The sequence below is a fragment of the Pseudorasbora parva genome, chromosome 16 (assembly GCF_024679245.1).
Source record: "Pseudorasbora parva isolate DD20220531a chromosome 16, ASM2467924v1, whole genome shotgun sequence".
NCBI classification, from domain to species: domain Eukaryota; kingdom Metazoa; phylum Chordata; class Actinopteri; order Cypriniformes; family Gobionidae; genus Pseudorasbora; species Pseudorasbora parva.
This window is the reverse complement of record NC_090187.1, coordinates 9,171,408-9,191,650: the sequence shown is the minus strand read 5'-3', so window position 1 is coordinate 9,191,650 and position 20,243 is coordinate 9,171,408.

The window sequence follows — 20,243 nt, the reverse complement described above, 5'->3', positions numbered from 1 at the left end:
CATCATTCAGTGGTGATGAATATGCCTCTGCAATTGAAAACCTAGTGCAGGAATTTATCAGCATTTTGCTGACAACAAGGCACACCATGACACCTTCCAGCTGTTCACAGATCACTTCTCAGCTGACATGGTAAGTGTCCCTGAGTTTGTTGCAAATGGAACTTATTGAGCTGCAGCGCAACAGTGAGCTAAAAACTGAATTCAGAGAGGCACAGAGAAAAGCAGACAAGACAGGACAGTTTCTGAAAGAATTACCTCCATGCTTCCCAGAGCTGTCCAAAGTGTTCATTCGGGTAATGTGCCTTTTTGGAAGCACATATCTGTGTGAGAAATTTTCTCAACTCTAAACTTCAATAAATGCAAGAACAGGTCCAGGCTTAGTGATGGCCACCTTGAAGCTGTACTTAGGGTTTCAACTGTGACCTTATGGGAAAACATAACTTAGTTGTGTGAGCAGAAGCGCTGCCATGTGTCTGGCAATAAATAAAATAATGTGCAAATATATTCAGGGATTGCATGTGCTCGCTGCAAGGTTTTGACAAGCTATTTAAGTTAAAATAAAGTAAGGGAAAAAGATTTACACTAACTGTTCTATATACAGTGTATATATTTATATAATATGAACAGCGCTGCCAGAGTTCGAATTAAAAGTCTGTTTCATCCCTGATCGACAACAAAATCCTCCTGCTTAAACATAAATACATCACTGGACATGCACCACCATATCTTCAAGAACTCATCACTCTGAAATCCTCCACCCGCACCCTCAGAACATCAGGCCACCTGCTTCTTCAAGTCCCCACCAACAGGGCTTTCTGCTCGGCTGCACCGCGGATTTTGAACCACCTCCCCAGTGAGCTGAGAGCAGGACAGAGCCTGGATCATTTTAAAGCTGAACTGACAACATGACATCAGGACTTTGCATAAACATACACGCCACTTTCTAAAGCCAATTGGTGTTATCTGTACGCATTTTGAGCTATCCGCGTGAATGTCTACGATGAAATGAACCATTATGTGTGTGTGTGGGTGTGTGTGTGTGTGTGTGTGTCCACAATGTAAATGGATTTACAAACATACTAAATTATGTTTTTTTTGAAAATGTAAAAATGCTGAATGGTTTTTGTGATGGGTAGGTTTAAGGGCAGGGGAAGTGTGTGTGTGTGTGTGTGTGTGTGTTTGTTTTGTGTGTATGTATGTTTGTGTGTGTGTGTGTGTGTGTGTTTGTGTGTGAGTGATGGGTAGGTTTAGTGGTAGGGGCAGTGTAGGGGGATAGAATGAAATGGCGTTGATAAACACACTAAAAAGCGATTATAAGTATTGATAGCACGCCAAAATGGCATACAAATTGGTGTATCATACATAATAATAATAAAATATTTTATTTATAACTTTTTAGTCAGAAGAATCTCAAAGTGCAACAATGAAAAAAAAATAGAAAAAAAAAACAATGGAAAAGGGAAAAATAACAAAAAAAGATTAAATATAATATAAAAATTTAAATATAGAATAATACAAACAATCAACCAATACATCACAGTTAAAAGCTTTTCTGAACAGAAAACAGCTGATGGTGGAAGTCTCTGTAAGCTCTGCAGTATACTGTGGTCCACTCCATGTTTTACATTTCTCCCAACGCTAGAGGCTCTGCTGCTACATATTCCCAATTCAGCAGTGTCCTAATGACGTCGCCGAGTCACCAGATGGAGGGCACCGCTGCAGCACCATGCAGGAGGCAAACAAAGTTTTCCGGGCACTTCTGTGGACACACCGGGGTCGGCGTAGAAGTCCGTTCCACCGCTGCAATGCAAGACGGAACAGCAACGCAGCCGAGACGAGGAACATCTCAACATCATGCCGGACGCTGATGAAGCTACCCCGGTGCAAACGCCACCAATTAACCGGCAACCTCAGCCTCCATACAGTTCAAACCCGAGGGAGACCACCAGCGAGTAGTCGACACCCAGAAGAGAGAGCAGCCCCAGTGATAAACATCAAATGTCCTTCAAACAGAACCAACCGCAACAATTCAAACAAACCAAACCAGCAGAGGAGCGGTGAAATACGGCGAACAACGTTCTCTCAGTGGCTGCCAGCAATCAGCAGCAGTCCCAATTGTAGCTTTGACTGTTAGACTAGTCTGATTTTACAGTCCGACCTGAGTTTCAGTAGTCATGTCAAAGCAATAACTAAATCAGCATACTATCATCTGAAAAATATTGGAAGGATTAGATGTTTTGTCTCCAGGCAAGACTTAGAGAAACTCGTTCATGCTTTCATCACCAGTAGGGTGGACTATTGTAATGGCCTTCTCACCGGCCTTCCTAAAAAGACCATTAGACAGCTGCAGCTCATACAGAACGCTGCTGCCAGGATTGTGAGCAGAACCAGAAAATATGACCATATCACACCAGTCCTCAGGTCTTTACACTGGCTTCCAGTTACATTTAGGATCGACTTTAAAGTACTATTACTTGTTTATAAATCACTCAATGAGCTAGGACCCCAATACATCGCAGATATGCTGATTAAATATAAACCCAACAGATCACTCAGATCAGCAGGATCAAGTCAGTTAGAAATACCAAGAGTTCACTCAAAGCAAGGAGAGTCTGCTTTTAGCTATTATGCCAGCCGCAGTTGGAACCAGCTTCCTGAACAGATCAGATTTGCTCCAACAGTAGCCACATTCAAATCCAGACTCAAAACACATCTGTTCAGCTGTGCATTTACTGAATGAGCTCTGAGCACTGTATGTCCGACTGATTGCACCCTATCTTATCTCTTTATTCTTTTTATAATTGTTTTAGTTTACCTTTGTTCTTATCTCTGGTTATTGTTTATTTTATATGTTCTTTTGAGTTGAATATGACGAGTGAAAACTGGGTTTGATGGAAATAGTAAGTTTGACAATAAGGTTTGAGTATGTGTAAATCTGTGGAGGGTATGAAGAGTGAGTAAGGGTTTTAACAAGAAGGTTTCTGAGTAAAAATCAGGGAATAGTGATTAAAATGGATGTTATGAACGTGTTTGAGAAAGAAATGAATGAGAGGTGTTCTAATTAAGATGGTACATGTATGTAGGCAGTAAACTGAAGAATGTTTATTTTTATATCAGACCATTATTGTGGATCTGACCATTTTATTTTATTTTATTTTATCTTATTTTTATTTTATTTTATTTTTTAATTACTATATCTTTACGACTGTTTTAACTATGCTTGTTTTTAATTCTTTATTCGTCCATATGGTATTCTTTTTTTTTTTTTTCTCATGCATTTGTTACCACTGTTTTAATTAATTTCTATGTAAAGCACTTTGAATTGCCATTGGGTATGAAATGTGCTATACAAATAAACTTGCCTTGCCTTGCCTAGTCACAGTCATAAGAAAATAAAATAAAATCTAAATCTAACAGTATAGTTAACATGATTTGTGGGTGGAGAAGCAGCGAACAGACAACGCAAGCAAACTCTCCCCTTCATTGCTAGGCAATGAAAAAGTGAATTCAGAAAGGCTTTTATGAGTTAACGTTGACAGCCCTAATATATACGTATATATATATATATTTTAGGGCTGTCAAAATTAACATGTTAATAATGCGTTAACGCAAATTAAATTTAAAGCTACACTGTGTAACTTTTTTTTTGTTTATTCTTAGCTAAAAACACTTAGTTCTTTCAAAAATATATGTGCTCATTAATGTATAAGTATTCTTGTAAGTTTATAATATGCCATTGAAAATACATACGGGTGAGGGGTTTGAATGCCGGTCGCCATGTAGGCCCTCCATCTTGAAAGTACATTAGCCAAAGAGAGACATATCCGTAAATTCAAGCTTCGCCTTTCGCGTTTTAACACTCGATTGTACCGTGTCGAATGTGAAGCGGGGGATTGCCATGTTAATCTTGGACTAAATCGGCCACCGTAGGAGTTAAAACAAAATCAGAATTGAGAGGAACAGAAACTATTATTCCCTGGTTGTTCATATACCTTTTCACCGCTAGATGGGGGAAAATATATCACACAGTGTAGCTTTAATGGCACTAATTTTATCAACGTGCGATTAACGCAGCGCGCATTTTCAGTTTGATCCATGGCCTAGCCCGTAGTTGGAGAAATCGAGAGCAGCCATAGATATTAAGGAAACCAGTGACGTCATATAGCCTATATAAGGTACCGTTTTTTATGTTTAACTTTTATTAGACTCCATGTCGAAATATAAGAAAAGGGCGTTTTACACAGAGCATGTGTAAGCATGTCCAAGTCCGAGCAGTTCTCAGTTTCCCCCGCAGAGCTGGTCAACTTGATTCTGTTGAACCCTGGTGCATTCGTGTGCATCTTACATAATCACAAACATCCACAGGGTTTGATAGAAAACAGGTCAATAAATTGGCTGAAGGGGGCTTTTGTTGCATGCTTTTAAAGGGACTCTGAGGAGATTGCATGTGCAATGTGCGAATACATTGCAAACTCACTCTCGCTCAGTGTTTTATTGAACTATACATTATAATCGGCTAAAATGGATGCGCAGGTTACTTTTCTGAACAACAGCGCTCCCGCGTCCGTGTTTCTCACACTGTTTACGTATATTGCAACCGATCTCAGAGGACCTTCTCCAGGATTCGTTCTCGGTACCCCGGTGCACTCTCAAGTCTGCATGACAGCTTTCACATGACCAGTTTTCATGTAACTCATGCCCCGTTCTGAATTAAACTGCCAGTTTAAAAACTCATTTTATCTATATCCTTAAAATGAGAGAAATCACTGCTTGTTCTGAACTTTTAAGCTTTAGTCATGCTCTGAGTATGGTTTCACTGATAAATGTGCATTTGCATAAAATTTGTCCCATACCCATGTTGATTAGAGTATTAAACACTTGAAAATACAAATTTAAGATACATTTAGAACTGATAAAAATGTGTGATTAAGTTGTGATTATATTATATTGGCTACCTATCTGCATGTTGGAGTAATGGCATGCCAAAACATCTTTACAATTGGTCACAAAACTGCCTGTTATAAGCCTTGCTTATACTTTTGCCTGGCTCCACACTACAAGACTCCAATAGCATCACATGCACCTCCCCAAACAGGCGAGGCATTTACGTTTGACAAAATCACCAACTATCAAGAAGCAATGGTGAGAAGTAAGGTACTCAAAATGTGTATCTTGGCAGTACTCATTAGAAGGGGGTTGTCTACAATAGTGCTGTCAACTCCAAAGTAACTGAACATTTGTTGTCTTGTGTGACTTTTTTGTGATTTAATATATATATATATATATATATATATATATATATATATATATATATATATATATATATATATATATATATATATATATATATATATATATATATATATATATATATATATATATATATATATTTTATTGATGTAAACATAACATCATTTGTAATAAAACAAAACTTAAACCTAGGTTTTAGTATTTACTCTTGTTATATAAAAGGTACCAAAAATGCTCAAAGAACAAGCCCTGATCCGTAATATAGTCTCTGTCTGGGATGCTAATATTTATTTTCGAATAAACAATTAGGTTGTCAGTCAGTGTGAGGACACACATTTCTGTTGTAGCATTGTGTACCTTTCAGAACGCCCTACATCTCGGCACACCCATTAGCGAGGATACAAAGATGTGCAATCTGTATTTTTCACAAAAGCTTTAGAGCTGTCAATCTGGCCAAATTTGCATGGTCCGTTGAACTTTTGCTGACAAAAAACAAAACAGAACAAAAAAACAGGACTTTCTTGGTCCAGGTAACAGAGAAAGAGTAGACATTGTTCATTTACATATCCTACTGGCAGTTTAATAATTAGGGATGTGCGCAAAGACCGATTTAAGAAGGTTTTAAATGAAATTTTGTAACCGTCTAGTCGATTAATCTACCCACCCCCAGGAGAAAGTCTGTATATGTGATCCATTTGGAAGAAGACTTAATCTATGAATAGTCGAATCCCATACTGATTGTCCAAAACCAGATTATCTGATTGAAAACCAGGTCAGATACATGCAACTTGCTTGCCTTGCTTTATGATTGTTGTATTAAACTTGAGTGATGTAGCCATAAGCATACAGACATATTTATTCAAATCAAATCAATAGGCAGCACAGGACCAAAAAGTTCAAACCTTCTTATTTTAAACAGATTTCCTCAAATTAAAGTTAGTCCACATAAATCAGCACGTTAAGGTATTGTCGCGGGCTTGAATCGAACATACTTCTTGTATTTGAAAAGTATCTGTATACACACTGTAAAAAAAAAAAAAAGTTGGTTTTTGTTGGTTTTACTTAAAAAAGTAAGTTACCTGGTTGCCTTAAAATTTTGAGTTTATTGAAATTAAAAATCTGAGTTGATACAATGAAGGAAGTTTGTTTAATAAATAGAAACTCAAAATATGTTTGTATCTGAACCACATAAAAAATTTGATAAATCATGAAAATAGCACTTTTTGGCATGTTTCACTGCATCATCAGAAATATAAAACACACAATTACCCAATATGCTTAAAAAAATCTTTTAATAATATTTTAGTAAAGGTTGTCAAATCTCAAGAAATGTTCATTGTATTAACTCAAAATTTTAATTTCAATGAACTCAAAATTTTAAGGCAACCAGGTAACTCTTTTTCTAAATAATATTTTACAGTGCATGACGGGCAGCCAAATCGCAAGTAAAGCTTGACATGTACAGTAAACATTACTTTATTGTCTTATAGTTAAGATGTTGGTATAGCAATGTTCAAGAGTAAAGTAAATTACATTCATAATGTTCCTCCTCTAATCTGATACAAAATAATCATACCGCATTGTCCCTCATAACCAGTAGTATGACATTGCTAAAAAAGCTTAATTGTTACTAATTTGACATGACATAGAAGAAAACAAACAAAACTTGAGTAAGCTTCCAAAATCCTCCCTCAACTTGATCACCTTCCAAATGGAGATTTCTCTGAAGCTGCCTCGAGCACCAGATAAAAACCAATGCATGAAAAACCTGAGGTAAAATTACAGGATTTTGTTTTGCTGCAGATATACACTTTTCAAAATAATATTTATAAGTCGACTAGCAGCAGCAGCAGTAACGTTTAATCGGCTATAGTCAGCTAGTCTCACACATCCCTAGTAACATAACAAAGTGAGTTGAAAATCCGCTAACTTACTCTTTAATTGTTGTGGTACATCTTGTTTTAAACTAAATTTACTTTATTTTATTTTTGAGGTGGGTATCTTACAAACATGATCTCAACAACTTTCACAAGATTCAGCTAACACCATAGTTCAGCAGTTGAGTGAAATCTACCATTAAAACATCCCATTCTGGAAGGCGCTGAAGATGCACCAAGGCCTGCACCAGGCACAGTGGGATGGGGAAACTTACCTTTCATCCTCCCTACACCCTCCTCTCACTCAGCGGACCTCCAGTACAGTCAGCACTTTGAGCCCCTCGCTGAGCTGTAGTTCAGAGAGAGGGAGAGAGAGACAGATTCCACTGCCACAAGCCGCATACTGTGAGCAAACCTAAGGGAGAAGGCCAGCTAAGCTTATGCTTTCAGAGGCTCTGGTAAGGAGTGCTGATGCGCTGTTGCACATTAATTGAGTTTGCGCTGTGATGTATAAGATATGGCTGTGTTTCAGCAGGGGCTTAACGCTGAACACACAGGGCTTCTGAACTGAGTTGGTTAAAGATGGAGACAGAGGCTGTGAATGGTGTTATGCAGTGGTATTCGCTTTAAGGTCATTAGGTTTGTTCGGTTCTTCAAAGAGGGTAGTTGCTAACAGGGCAGGCATTGATATGAGATAAGCTAAGCACTGCCTCTGATTTCAAACTCTCCAGCCTTTTCAAGTTAAAAATAAATGTAAAACCTTTTTAAAAGAGATTAAAGACATAGATGACAGAAATAAAAAGGGCATCTATACATAATATCCTCTATTTATTACTTTATGTTATTTACTAATTTATTTTATACTAAATGTTACTCATTTAAATTTTTACCCTACTAGTGGCTAAAAATTTGCAACTGTTTCCTCATTTTAAGCACTACCTACTACTAATCAAAATAACCTATAGTCACACCAAGTGTTATCACCAGACTTTTTACTGGGGCACAAGCCCCAATTAAATCCCATTTTGCTCCAGTAAAAATATTACATACTGTCAATGGAGATTACTTTATTGACTTGAATATCTCCAACACAATATTTCAGCAATCAAGTCATATGTTTTCTATTATCTGTTTAGAAATTAATCTTTCTAATTTAAAGTTTTTGCTCTTTAGTTTGATTAATTCAGACAGTTCAGTCACACTCTTAATCATTTGGGATTCTAACATTAAAAAATTGGGACCTAATGGAGGCCTTCCCTAGCCTAGAAATCTAGACGCACCCTAGCGGCAGCAAATCTAATCTGCCCGCGAGTGTCGTCTAGCAACTCTCAATACCCTTCTGAGCTGTAATCCCCTAACTCTTGCCGGGCCAATCACATAGTGTATAGAGTCAGTGGGCGGGGCCATAATGACGACGGCCGAGTTGCGTTTGCATGCTTCTAGTAAACACAGAAACTGGTGAACGGCGGTCTTTCGAATCAGCTTTGACCGTGACTCTGGAAGACTTGGAGTTAAGCTTTTCTCTGAGAAAAGAACAAAGAACGTCACTGAAGTCATTCTTAAAAAGGGAAGATGTGTTCGGAGGTTTGCCGACCGGATACGGCGAATGTTTAATCTATCAACAAGCTCTGCTTCACCTTCATTGCTCTGGTTGGTGTAGCGCCATCCTATCGCGTGCAGAGGGAGTTTGAAAGACAACCATTTATCCCGCCCCTCGGATTGAGCCCTGTCAATGGTGAGTTTCCAGACCAAACATCTTGATGTGAGTCTGGCTTGTCAGGCTAGGCCTTCCCCAGAACTTATGAAAGAAGTCCCTCCCAGGACTCACATTAGTTTAGCCAGTATTTTGTTAAGGTGTGTGTGTGGTATAGTCGGGCTCAAGATTCAATGTGCTAACAGATTGCTAACTCAGATTTTGTATTATGGGTTATGCAATATTGCAATTCTGTTTGGTGCCACTAATGATGCCAAAACGACACATTTCACCTTTGACTTCAAAACTTCAGCATTAAATCTGCACTTGGCCCTGCACTGCATGTCATTTTTCCATCCGCTAGAGGGCGTCTATTTAGAACTAAGGCGTAGTTTGATGCGGCCAAGTTTGAGCGCAGAATCTTGGGACTGTGGTCTTCACCTTACAGTATGTGGAAAATAATTGGTATAGGACTCATGTTCATGGATGCGGTTATTGATAAGCAGAAGCAGAGCAGGAAAGAGTCTTGTGGGAGCTGAGCATGGCCGCTGGAGTGAATGATGTGTGATACTTGGCTCGCGGGCAGTGGGACTTTTATGATGACAGGACAGGACACAGTGAGCGCCATTTCCGCTTTTCCGGTCATGAGTATGAGGTAACGCAGCTCCATTTATCATATCAGATACATTTAAGTGTGTTTAAAATGATGTAATGACGTTATTCTGTGCGTTCGCTCAGCGATGCTGTGCCAACTTTTGCACACTGTTAAGAGTAAAGCATTTCTGTCAAATAAAACCAAAAACAGATGGTAACGCAGATATGACACAATTGACAGGCGACTTTCTGAGTCCCTCAGGCTCTTTGGTTAAAATAGCAATTTTCTCTAAATTTACAAATAGTTGGAAACATTTGGGATATTGAAAGAACTCTAATATATATACAAAATATATAACACTGGCTTGGTGTTTTTTTTATTTTTATATTTTACTGCAAAAATACTACATAGTGCACCTTTAATGATCTTAATCTAAACAAGACTATACATTTACAAATTATTAATAAGTGATATACTAACATTTTATGAATGTTTTGTTAATTCAGTTATGTCATATACCATGGCCTAAATTACCTTACCTAAATTCAGCAAAACATACTTGTTTTCTATTAATTTGGAATGGGTTATTGCCTAGAAAGCATGCATAAGCACTTTTATGAAAAAAAAAGAAAGCGTGCTCCCTTTTTTAATTACTAAGCTGTAACTCATCTTAATTCATTGTGGTCTCACAAAGTTCTGCTAATCGATTAAGCTGACTGTACAATGAATATCTTATTTAGCCTACTTGTCTACACTTTTGTGTTTCAATTTAAATTATAACAAGAGGATCTGAGAGTGCAGATCTTAGATTGTCCATAGCATTTGCTAACTCAACGCAGAGTGATTGGTTATATTGTGCAATGCTATAAAACATGTTAAACGTATGATGCAACATGAGGTTTATTATATTCTGTTTTTGAGAGGGGCTATTAACATAACTAACTAATTATTTTTGAAGTAAAGTTATCAGAACATTAACACAATTACTTTTAAAATGAGTAATCAGTAATTGTATTCCTTTCCAGAGTAACTTCCACAACACTGCTAATAAATCACTGAAATATTTCTGTCAAATGTTTGTATCTAGCATGTCTTATATCTTAAAAGTCTAATGATGTTTTCTGCAGTGGAAAAAAATTGTGTATCCATACGGGATAAAATATTCTCAAGCTTCTAAAAATAAGTAAAATAACAACTGTTTCTAAACTATGTGAAACACATGATTCAAGACCCACTTTTCCCAGTTATCACTTATGTGGCTTAACCTAATTTAATTATTTTTAGAGAGTTACTGGGAGCAATTATCTAATATTGTTCGGTTTTTGCTTAATTAACTCAAATCCATTTGGGCTTCTGTGAAAACGGAAGAGCTGAAAATAACTTTGTTAATTGCCTTGTGGTTGTTTTTGTCAAATCCAAACAACATGGTGATAATCATTTAATAATTATCTAGCATGATGTACTGGTTACAGTACAACAGTGGCTAGGATAAGGTCAGTCTTAAATGCCAAGTTTATGAGCAACACTTTAAAAAATTAAAGGTGCCCTAGAATGAAAAATGTAATTAACCTTGCCATAGTGAAATAATAAGAGTTCAGTACATGGACATCACATACTGTGAGTCTCAAACACCATTGCCTCCTCATATATAAATCTTGTGAATGAAAAACAACACAGAAAAAAAGTGGTTCTCAACATAATGCCAACCGTTACACAATCATTCGGGATAATTAATATGTACACCCCCAACATTTGCATCTGTCCAAACATGTTCATTGTCAGGCAGAACTGACGGAGCTGAATCATCGGGACTGCAGGTAAACAAGGTTCACGCGAGGATAGCAAAAATGGCAGCTCTCATGACACAAGTCATGTTCAGGCTGTTCAGGAGACGTGAGGACTTTTCTACCCTTCCCACAGATAAAAAATGTCAACAGTCATGGTTGATGTTTATAATCGGATACCACAACAATTTAATTCAAGATCGTTAATTTGTTCGGCCCATTTCAAGCAAGCTTCGCTCAGCGTCTTAAACTAAAGAAAGTGGCAATTACAACTGGATTCCTGCAAACAGTAAGTAGCGATTTTATCCACTTATTGACTGTTTAATCAATTTCTGATTAAATTAAAAGTTTCTAGAGACAGCATTGTCTAGATAACGCAAGATGCTAGTACAGTAACAATAGGAAACACCAAGTACCATACAAAACTAAATAGTGTGTCTAATGACAAAGGTTAATATTATTTTGTATTACAAAATATAACTGTAGATACTTTGCTTACAGATCATTCACTCGATCCTTCTAGCAAACGTCACCTTTTCCACCAGTTAAAATGATAGTCATTTGACAAGGCTATTCATTTAGTAAAAATATAAATATATTTATATTTTTGAGAACGTAAGTATGATGTTTTTGCATGCTTGTATTTCAGAGTACATCATAGCCAACATTGTGACTAACATTATATAAACATGCAATATCGAAAAATGACAAGTCTAAAATCACTGGTTTTGTTTTGGAAAAGAAGATCGTACGTGCGGTTGCCAGATATCAGTAATTTAAATCCCCCAAACAGCTTTTCTGTGAACAGAACACCTATACTATCCAGGGTTTTATATAAACATGTCCAATCTGGCAACCATATGCAGATCTGAAAACACCAATAAACAACTAAGCTGAATTTTAGCAATTTCCAGTTGAGATGTTCTGCTTAAAGTGTCATTCAGTCGGTCTGTGTTCTGTCAGGACGTTCAGGACTCACGAGCCGCTTTGCTGAACAACTGAAATGCTGTCAGCTGTGAGCTGCGGAAATAAGTCAATCAGAGCAGAACTCTAATTTTAATATTAATGACTCTTCCAAATCAGGCAAAAACAGAGCATTACATCCTAGCGACAATTTCTATGGTTGTAAAATGGACCTGTATCTGGACAATTTTTTCCCTTAAATAAGCCACACACCCTCTATGTAAATATCAGAGAACAATTTAACATATTGTTTCAACTCATTCTAGGGCACCTTTAAATCATAGCACTAGTCTTGACAATAAATTCTGAACATGATGGTAATTAACCCCAACTGCCCATTTTAAAAGGTAAAAAAGTAAACAGTATTAGTCCTGAAAACCATTGAAAATCATGCTTAACAGAACTGCTGGCTTCAGTTATTTTGGTGAAACTGGAAGTCTTTGTTTGAACTGACATGCTTTGCTGAATTCAGTGCTAAAGCAAGCATCACTATTACTGCACATACTCATCATAGATTTGAAAACACATAAAATATTAAGATGTTTACAGTTATTTGTAAAAAGTAAGTTCAATCATGACAACTCTCAGAGTGGATAGATTCAACCAGCATTTTATTAGCATAGAGCATGGGATGTACATATGCCTTAATTTTGGTAGACAAGATATTCTACATTGCTGCTGCTGCTTCTGAGCAAATACATAATGTTCAGCTTAGTCAAGATAACAACAAAGAAAGGCTGTGCAGAATGATATAAACCCCATAGCAGATCTCTACGGTTGCTCTGGGGTAGAGGAGGGATTGTAAGGTCCATCCGTTAGCATAATGAACAGAATCTAACGGCCTGGTCGAAGGACTTCTGCATGTGTGACTTTACAGCATTTCTGTTTAAAGCACTTCATTTATTCTTCTCGAATTTTAAATCTGACTCCATTATTAATTTTGATCTGACTCCAATTGTATGTGGTTTCATTAAGTTTGTTACGTTTGTATCTTAACAGCTGATCATTATTTTAGTTGTGATTTGATATAGATTGTTGATCTTTCCTTAGTATCTTCCTATCCCAAATTTTCATTCATCAAGGGACCCGATATCGCTCAGAGACTAATTGTTCGCAAAATTATTTTATTTATACATTTGCTTACAGACACAAACTGGCCAGTTCGGATATTAGTCAGAGGATTGCAGAGTGAATATTTTACCTTTAAGGGGTTGCACCTAGCCTGAAAAGCCAGACCCACATCAAGATGTTTGGTCTGGAAACTCACCATTGACTGGGCTCAATCCGAGGGGGGGGGGGGATAAACGGTTGTCTTTCAAACTCCCTCTGCACGCGATAGGATAGCGCTACACCAACCAGAGCAATGAAGGTGAAGCAGAGCTTGTTGATAGATTAAACGTTCGCCGTATCCGGTTGGCTAAACTCCGAACACATCTTCAGAATGTCAGAATGACTTCAGTGACGTTCTTTGTTCTTTTCTCAGAGAAAAGCTTAACTCCAAGTCTTCCAGAATCGCGGTCAAAGCTGATTCGAAAGACCACCGTTCGCCAGTTTCTGTGTTTACTAGAAGCACGCAAACGCAACTCGGCCGTCGTCATTATGGCCCCGCCCACAGACTCTATACACGATGTGATTGGTCCGGCAAGAGTTAGGGGAATACAGCTCAGATGGGTATTGAGAGTTGCTAGACGACACTTGCGGGCAGATTAAATTTGCTGCTGTTAGGGTGCGTCTAGATTTCTAGGCTAGGAGGGCACATGAATTTTAAAAAAAAGTGCATAGATAAATACTTTAAAATAAATACTGCATTTAGAAAAAACAGAAAAACGAAAAAAGATTTGTCAGTTTTGATTTCATGGTTATCTTAAAAACTACAGTGAGGGGTTAACAGTGTAACTCATCCTGCACTGTTTGTGCTATTGACAACCCATGTGATCTGCTGAGGAGAAATATGCTATGCTATTTTTTAAAGTTAGCACCAAATAGAACAACCGCTTGTTCACATTTTCTTTACAAAATCTAAAAATAGCTCTAAATATAATCAAGATTATTAGCACCATCAGAATGAACCCATATTAAAAATACACAATACATTTCTCAATGCTTGTCTTAACATGAACTGTAAAAGCTAATTTCCTTACCTCCTTATAAAATAATGAGGGTCCTTGAATTGTTTTTAATGTCAGTGGAGGCCTCTTCTACAACATAGCAGAATACACATCATCACATTGTACTTCTCGTGTTAACCGTTTCACACAAGTGTGAGCTGTTGTCCTCCACAGGCAGGAGCTTTTTAGGGTAATTTGCCATTGGCCAAAACATCGACCGATTACTACTTTAGTCATGTAAACAAGCCTGTCAATGCTGTGCCACCATTGAGATCTCTAAATCCATGCTTTGAACTGTAAACCACAGGGCCTAGAGCAGAAAGCCAGAGCAGATGATACAGAGAAAGGCTGTGACTGGAGACTTGTAGGGCATGTTTCTGCCTGAATATCTAAAGTCTGGCTTTTGTTTGCCACTACTAAACCCAGATTAGAGGCTGCAATCGGCTGGCCTCCAAGTTAGCCTTTCAAGAAACTCTCGGAATGACAGTTTATCTCTTGGGCTGCAAAGACCTTCTTCTCAACCAGATGACGTGGTTTCTGCTTGAAAAGAGAGAAATTACTAACAGCTTCAAGCTTGGTTTACCATGCCTCTGTGAGGAGCAATGAAGGCCAAATGGAGGAGCTTTAAAGCCCCATAATGGACTCAGAAATCAATCTCATTGTGTCGTACAAATGCAGACAATATTATAGATACATCTAGGGATTATTTTATTATCATAAAGAATACACTTTGCATAGAGCTTGTTTCACAGTAAACTTTTGAGAATGCATGGAAATATATATACACAGATAAGCCAGAACATTATGAGTTAATATGCTGTTTGTCCTTTGAATCCTGGAGGCCAAAATGGTACCGACCTGGCGAGGCATGGACTCTACAAGACCCCTGAGGATGTCTTGTGGTATCTGGCACCAGGGCATTAACAGCAGATCCTTCAAGTCCTGTAGGCAGAGCTGATCCTGAACTCCCTGGGGCCCTAAACAAAATTCTGCTAAGGGGCCCTCCTACCTGACCCATTAGCTATGTAAACCATTTGCCATTTTAATGCAGTTACACCTGACACCTCAGTGCTCCCAATACAATTCTTCCTCCTTTGAACAAAACAGTCAAAGAATGAGGTTCAAACAAACAATATTTATTGAAGAGTATTTTCTATAGAATCTTAAGATAGTACTTGCTGAAGACGGCTTTACTGTTGGTGAATCTGGCTGTACTGGGTCTATGTTAGTACTGGCAGATGATCCAGCATCTCCTCTACGTACAAACTTAAGCATAGCACCTGCAAATTATAGATACATTTTATAAGCAGCATCAGACCCATTCAAACTGGCTCCCCCAGATTTCCTTTTATACATTTTCAAATAAAATATTATTTAGGGTGCGTTCACACTTGTCATGTTTGGTTCGATTAAAACGAACCCTGGTGCGGTTGCTCGGTTAGTGCGGTTCATTTGAACATATGTGAACGCTGCCATCCGAACCCTGGTGCGCACCAAACAAGCGGACCGAGACCGCTAAAAAGATGGGTCTCGGTCTGCTTCCAAACGAACTCTGGTGCGGTTCGATTGATATATGAACGCAACACGGACCAAAGACATGTAAACGGACCAAAAACCGGACGTATAATGTCACAAGATGCCACGCATAATGCAGCTGATTTGACGACGCATAAAGATCGGTGTACGTTATCCAAAATGAGTAACTTTAACGTTAGAGGGCAAACGTAGAGCAACGAGGAAGAGCCTCATCAATATTTGGTCTGACGAGCATGTTTCGAAAATGCTAGAAAAAACACACAAAAAGCATACCTGGCTCTTCTCATCAAAGTTCCTGTGTTGCCCATTATTAGCAGGTACAGACGACAGAACGGCCGTCTCTTTTGCACAACGGAGGAAATCCTGCTGCTGTTTTGAATGTTTTGAACATTTTATGAGCTCTTCATGAGTTCTCAGCGGGTAAAAATAATGCCACATGTACACGCATAAAATGATCGCGTTTAATCTAGCACACAGCGTTGTTTTGAACATTTCATGAGCTCTTCATGAGTTCTCTGGTAAAAAATAATGCCATATGTGTTACACGCATAAAATGATCGCGTTTAATCCAGCACACAGCGTTGTTTTGAATGTTGTGAACATTTCATGAGCTCTTCATGAGTTCTCTGGTAAAAAATAATGCCATATGTACACGCATAAAATGCCTGCGCGTGTAATCCGCACACAGCATTGTTTTGCATGTTCGGTAAACAAGCTCCTACGTCATATAAACCGACCAATCAGGTTGTGAGCGTCTCCCTGTGCCTTTGGTTCGGTTACTTTAGGTTCGCTGTTAAAAATGCCAGTGTGAACGCTAAGCGGACCAGGACTATTATGTTTGTTTTTGTTTTTTGGTCCGGACCAAACTAACCAAACGAACCGAACTACAAGTGTGAACGCACCCTTATACTATGGCTTGGCTCTTGTAATGTTTAACAAACTAGTTATTCAGATATCAAGAATCTGTAAGTGATGACACCATTGTTGATATCAAGAATTCACTTTTGTACAAGTGAACATTTAATCCCTGATATCAAAAAGACATTGTTACTAGTAAAAATTCCATACCTAATAACAAGAATTCATATTGTAAATAGTGAACATTTATTTATTGACATTAAAAATGCATAAATTGTGAATAAATAAAAGCTAAAATGGTTTGCCATAGGATGCTACTGGGTTTTATATTATGCATGTTAATACAATATTTGATTTATTGTTATTATTTACTGAGGGATGTGCATCCATATTGACCAGTATGTCCAGCTAATTAATATCAACATTTTACATTCAATATAGCCTATAAATCAATAGTCAATCAATGTCAAATTGTCAATAAATTGCTTTCCATTTTGCATAATTTGTGCAGTAGTTAAGAGTTTTAACTAAACATTGACTAAGACTAAAATCATTGTCTTGTTTTAAAAGTATGTAGCCTATGTGCACTTATGATGAGGAGGAGGACCATCATGTCCATGTATTGTTCTGTCGGTCTGGTATCCACACAGATATTTCTGCTGGAAAATACACATTTCATTTCGTGCACGCGCATATGAACACATGTTCATGCGCAACGCGGATCTTTTCCAAGCTGCAGTAAACAAACACAGATAAAGCAGTTTATAAAAATAAAATAAAAAAACACAAAAAAAACATACTTTTATTTCTGAGGCACAAAGACACAGAACACAGCCCTAAAAGCGGCTGGCATTTGCTAGCTAGACAGACCAAGAGATGCTTAGCCTGCCTGTCCAGCTTAGCAAGACAACAGAAGAGATGCACATCAACTTAACTTTACTGTTATTTGCTGACATCAAACTTGGAGAGGAGAGAACACAAGTTTACCTGATTGCTGTTCCTGCAATTCACTCTCGTGGTGTTTTTTCCCTCTTTTCATGGCCAGAAGGATAATTCCGCTTAATTTTATCATCAGTGTTTACAACATTGATTGATGCGCTTTGACACGAAGGGGAGGCGGGGCCTTGAGTAAATTGCGGGGCCCTACGCAGCTTGCGTAGTGAGCGTATAGGGCTGTTCGGCTCTGCCTGTAGGTCACGAGGTGGAGCTGTCATGGATTGAACTTGTTGTTCCAGCACATCCCAGAGATAGATTGGGATCTGGGGAATTTGGAGGCCAGGGTAACACTCTTTATCACGTTCCTTAAACCGTTCCTGAACAATGTGTGTGGTGTGGCAGGGGGCATTATCCTTCAGAAAAACAATACCTTCCAGAGAACACCATTGTTATGAAATGGTATACCTGGTCTGCAACAATGTTTAGGTGGCACAGGTCAAATTTACTGCCAAATGAATGGGCAGATCACAGATGTCCCAGCAGAACATTGCCCAGAGCATTACACCCCCTCTGCTAGCTTGTTGTCGTCCCACAGTGCATCCTGGTGCCATCACTTCCCAAGGTAAATGATCCACCTGTACTCAGCTATCCACGTGATATGAAAGAAAATGGGACTCATTGCATCAGCCGACCTCTTTCCACTTGCAAGGTTCAGTTCTCACAGTCGCATGTCCATTGTAGAGGCATTTGACATTGGACAGGGGTCGTCATAGGATCTCTGATTGGTCTGCGGCTGCACAGCCTCAATCGCAGCAGAGTGTGATGCATTGTGTTGTGACACATTTCTCCTATAACCATTGTTAACATTTTGTACCACGGTAGACCTTCTGTTGACTTGGACCAGATGGGATAGCCTTCATTGACCTCGTGCATCTAAAAGCCTCGGGCGCCCAATCACAGGTTTGAGGTTTGTCCCTCCTTGGACCACTGTTAGTAAATTCCCACCACTGCTGACCGGATGCAACCCACAAACTTTGCTATTTCAAAAAGACTCTGACCCAGTTGCCTTGCCATAACTATTTGGCCCTTGTCAAAGTCTCTCATATCTTTAATTCTGCAAATTTTTCCTGTATCCAACACATTGATTACCATCTAATCTGGCCAGATCTTAATATGTTAGTAGATGATCAACACTATTTGCATACACTTATGGCTGGTCATTAGGGGTGTCCCCGACTATGGATTTACACATTCAAATCAGAATTGTCGGATCTTTCTATAATCAACCGATAGTCGTATCATCTATGTGTGTGTGAATGGGTTGGGAGAGGCACGCCACTAGTCAGCAGGAGGGTAAAACTATTTTTATTTTCCTTTACACACTGCAACAATTTTTAATAAAGCGACCAAAACTTCCTGCAAACTGACAATGACTTTCTTATTTAGGTTTAAATAAAAGATAATGTGAGAACAGAACATCACACAAATATAAAAAGAACATTGCAAGTAAAAATAAAATAGCAAGTATATAAAAGAGCATTTTGATAAATAAACCTAAAAAAATTACCTGTCTAGTAGGGCTGTCCTCGACTAAGGATTTAAACATTCGAATCAGAATTGTTGAATCTCTCTATGGTCGACCGATAGTCGAATCATCTATTTATTTAGGTTTAAATAGCCTAAAAGGTAATGTGGTGGATAAACATTCATAAACCGTTTTCTCATAACATGTTAAAGCCGCGATCGAAATACAGAACATCACACACATATATAAAAGAACATTTTGATAAATAAACCTAAAAAAAATACTTGCCTAGAGAGGAAAAGAACACTTTGAGTGCGTTTACTTTACATGCATGTTCTTAAGCCAATTGTGCCTAAAGCGGGGGAAGGACGCGAAGCTCAGCCCCGCGCCTCAGGATCTCACACCGCCACCTGACGCGCACAATATATACAATACAATAAGCTCAATTTTGAATTGACTGACAGAAGAGCTGCACGATGAGTGTATCTTGTAGCACAGGGTTAAATCAGTATGTACATTGACGATTTGAGAGAAATGTAATATAAATGTAATATAAAACCTTGAAAAAGCGGTCTGTGGTGCAGCAGGATTTTAAACAACTTCCTGAGTGGCCGCGGACAGACGCTGAATGCTGCCGCCGGTGTGTGTACACTCATTGAACGTTTTTGAATTTTAAAGGCGCGGTGCGCAGCTCCGCGCCCTTAAAGGGGTCGCACACTGGATGCTCAGCTCAGCGCCGCAACAGTTCTTTAAAATATTGAGCACCCCCATATTGCCAAAATGGTATGATCCTCGTTTCATAACACCCGCGAAGATTGGACCGTGAGATCGGTGGTCGAATCAGGCTCCGCATATCGATGCAACGAATCTTCGACTATTCGGGGTCACCCCTACTGTCTAGAAAGGAAAAGAACACTGTGAGTGTGTTTACATGCATCTTCTTAAGCCAATTGTGCCTAAAGGGGGTCCCACACCGGACCCGAAGCTCAGCGCCGCGCCTCAGGTATCTCACACCGGACGCATACATTATATACGCACAAGCTCAATTTTGAATCGACTTCTAACAGAACAGCTAGACGATGAGTGTATCTTGTAGCACAGGGTGAAATCAGTATGTA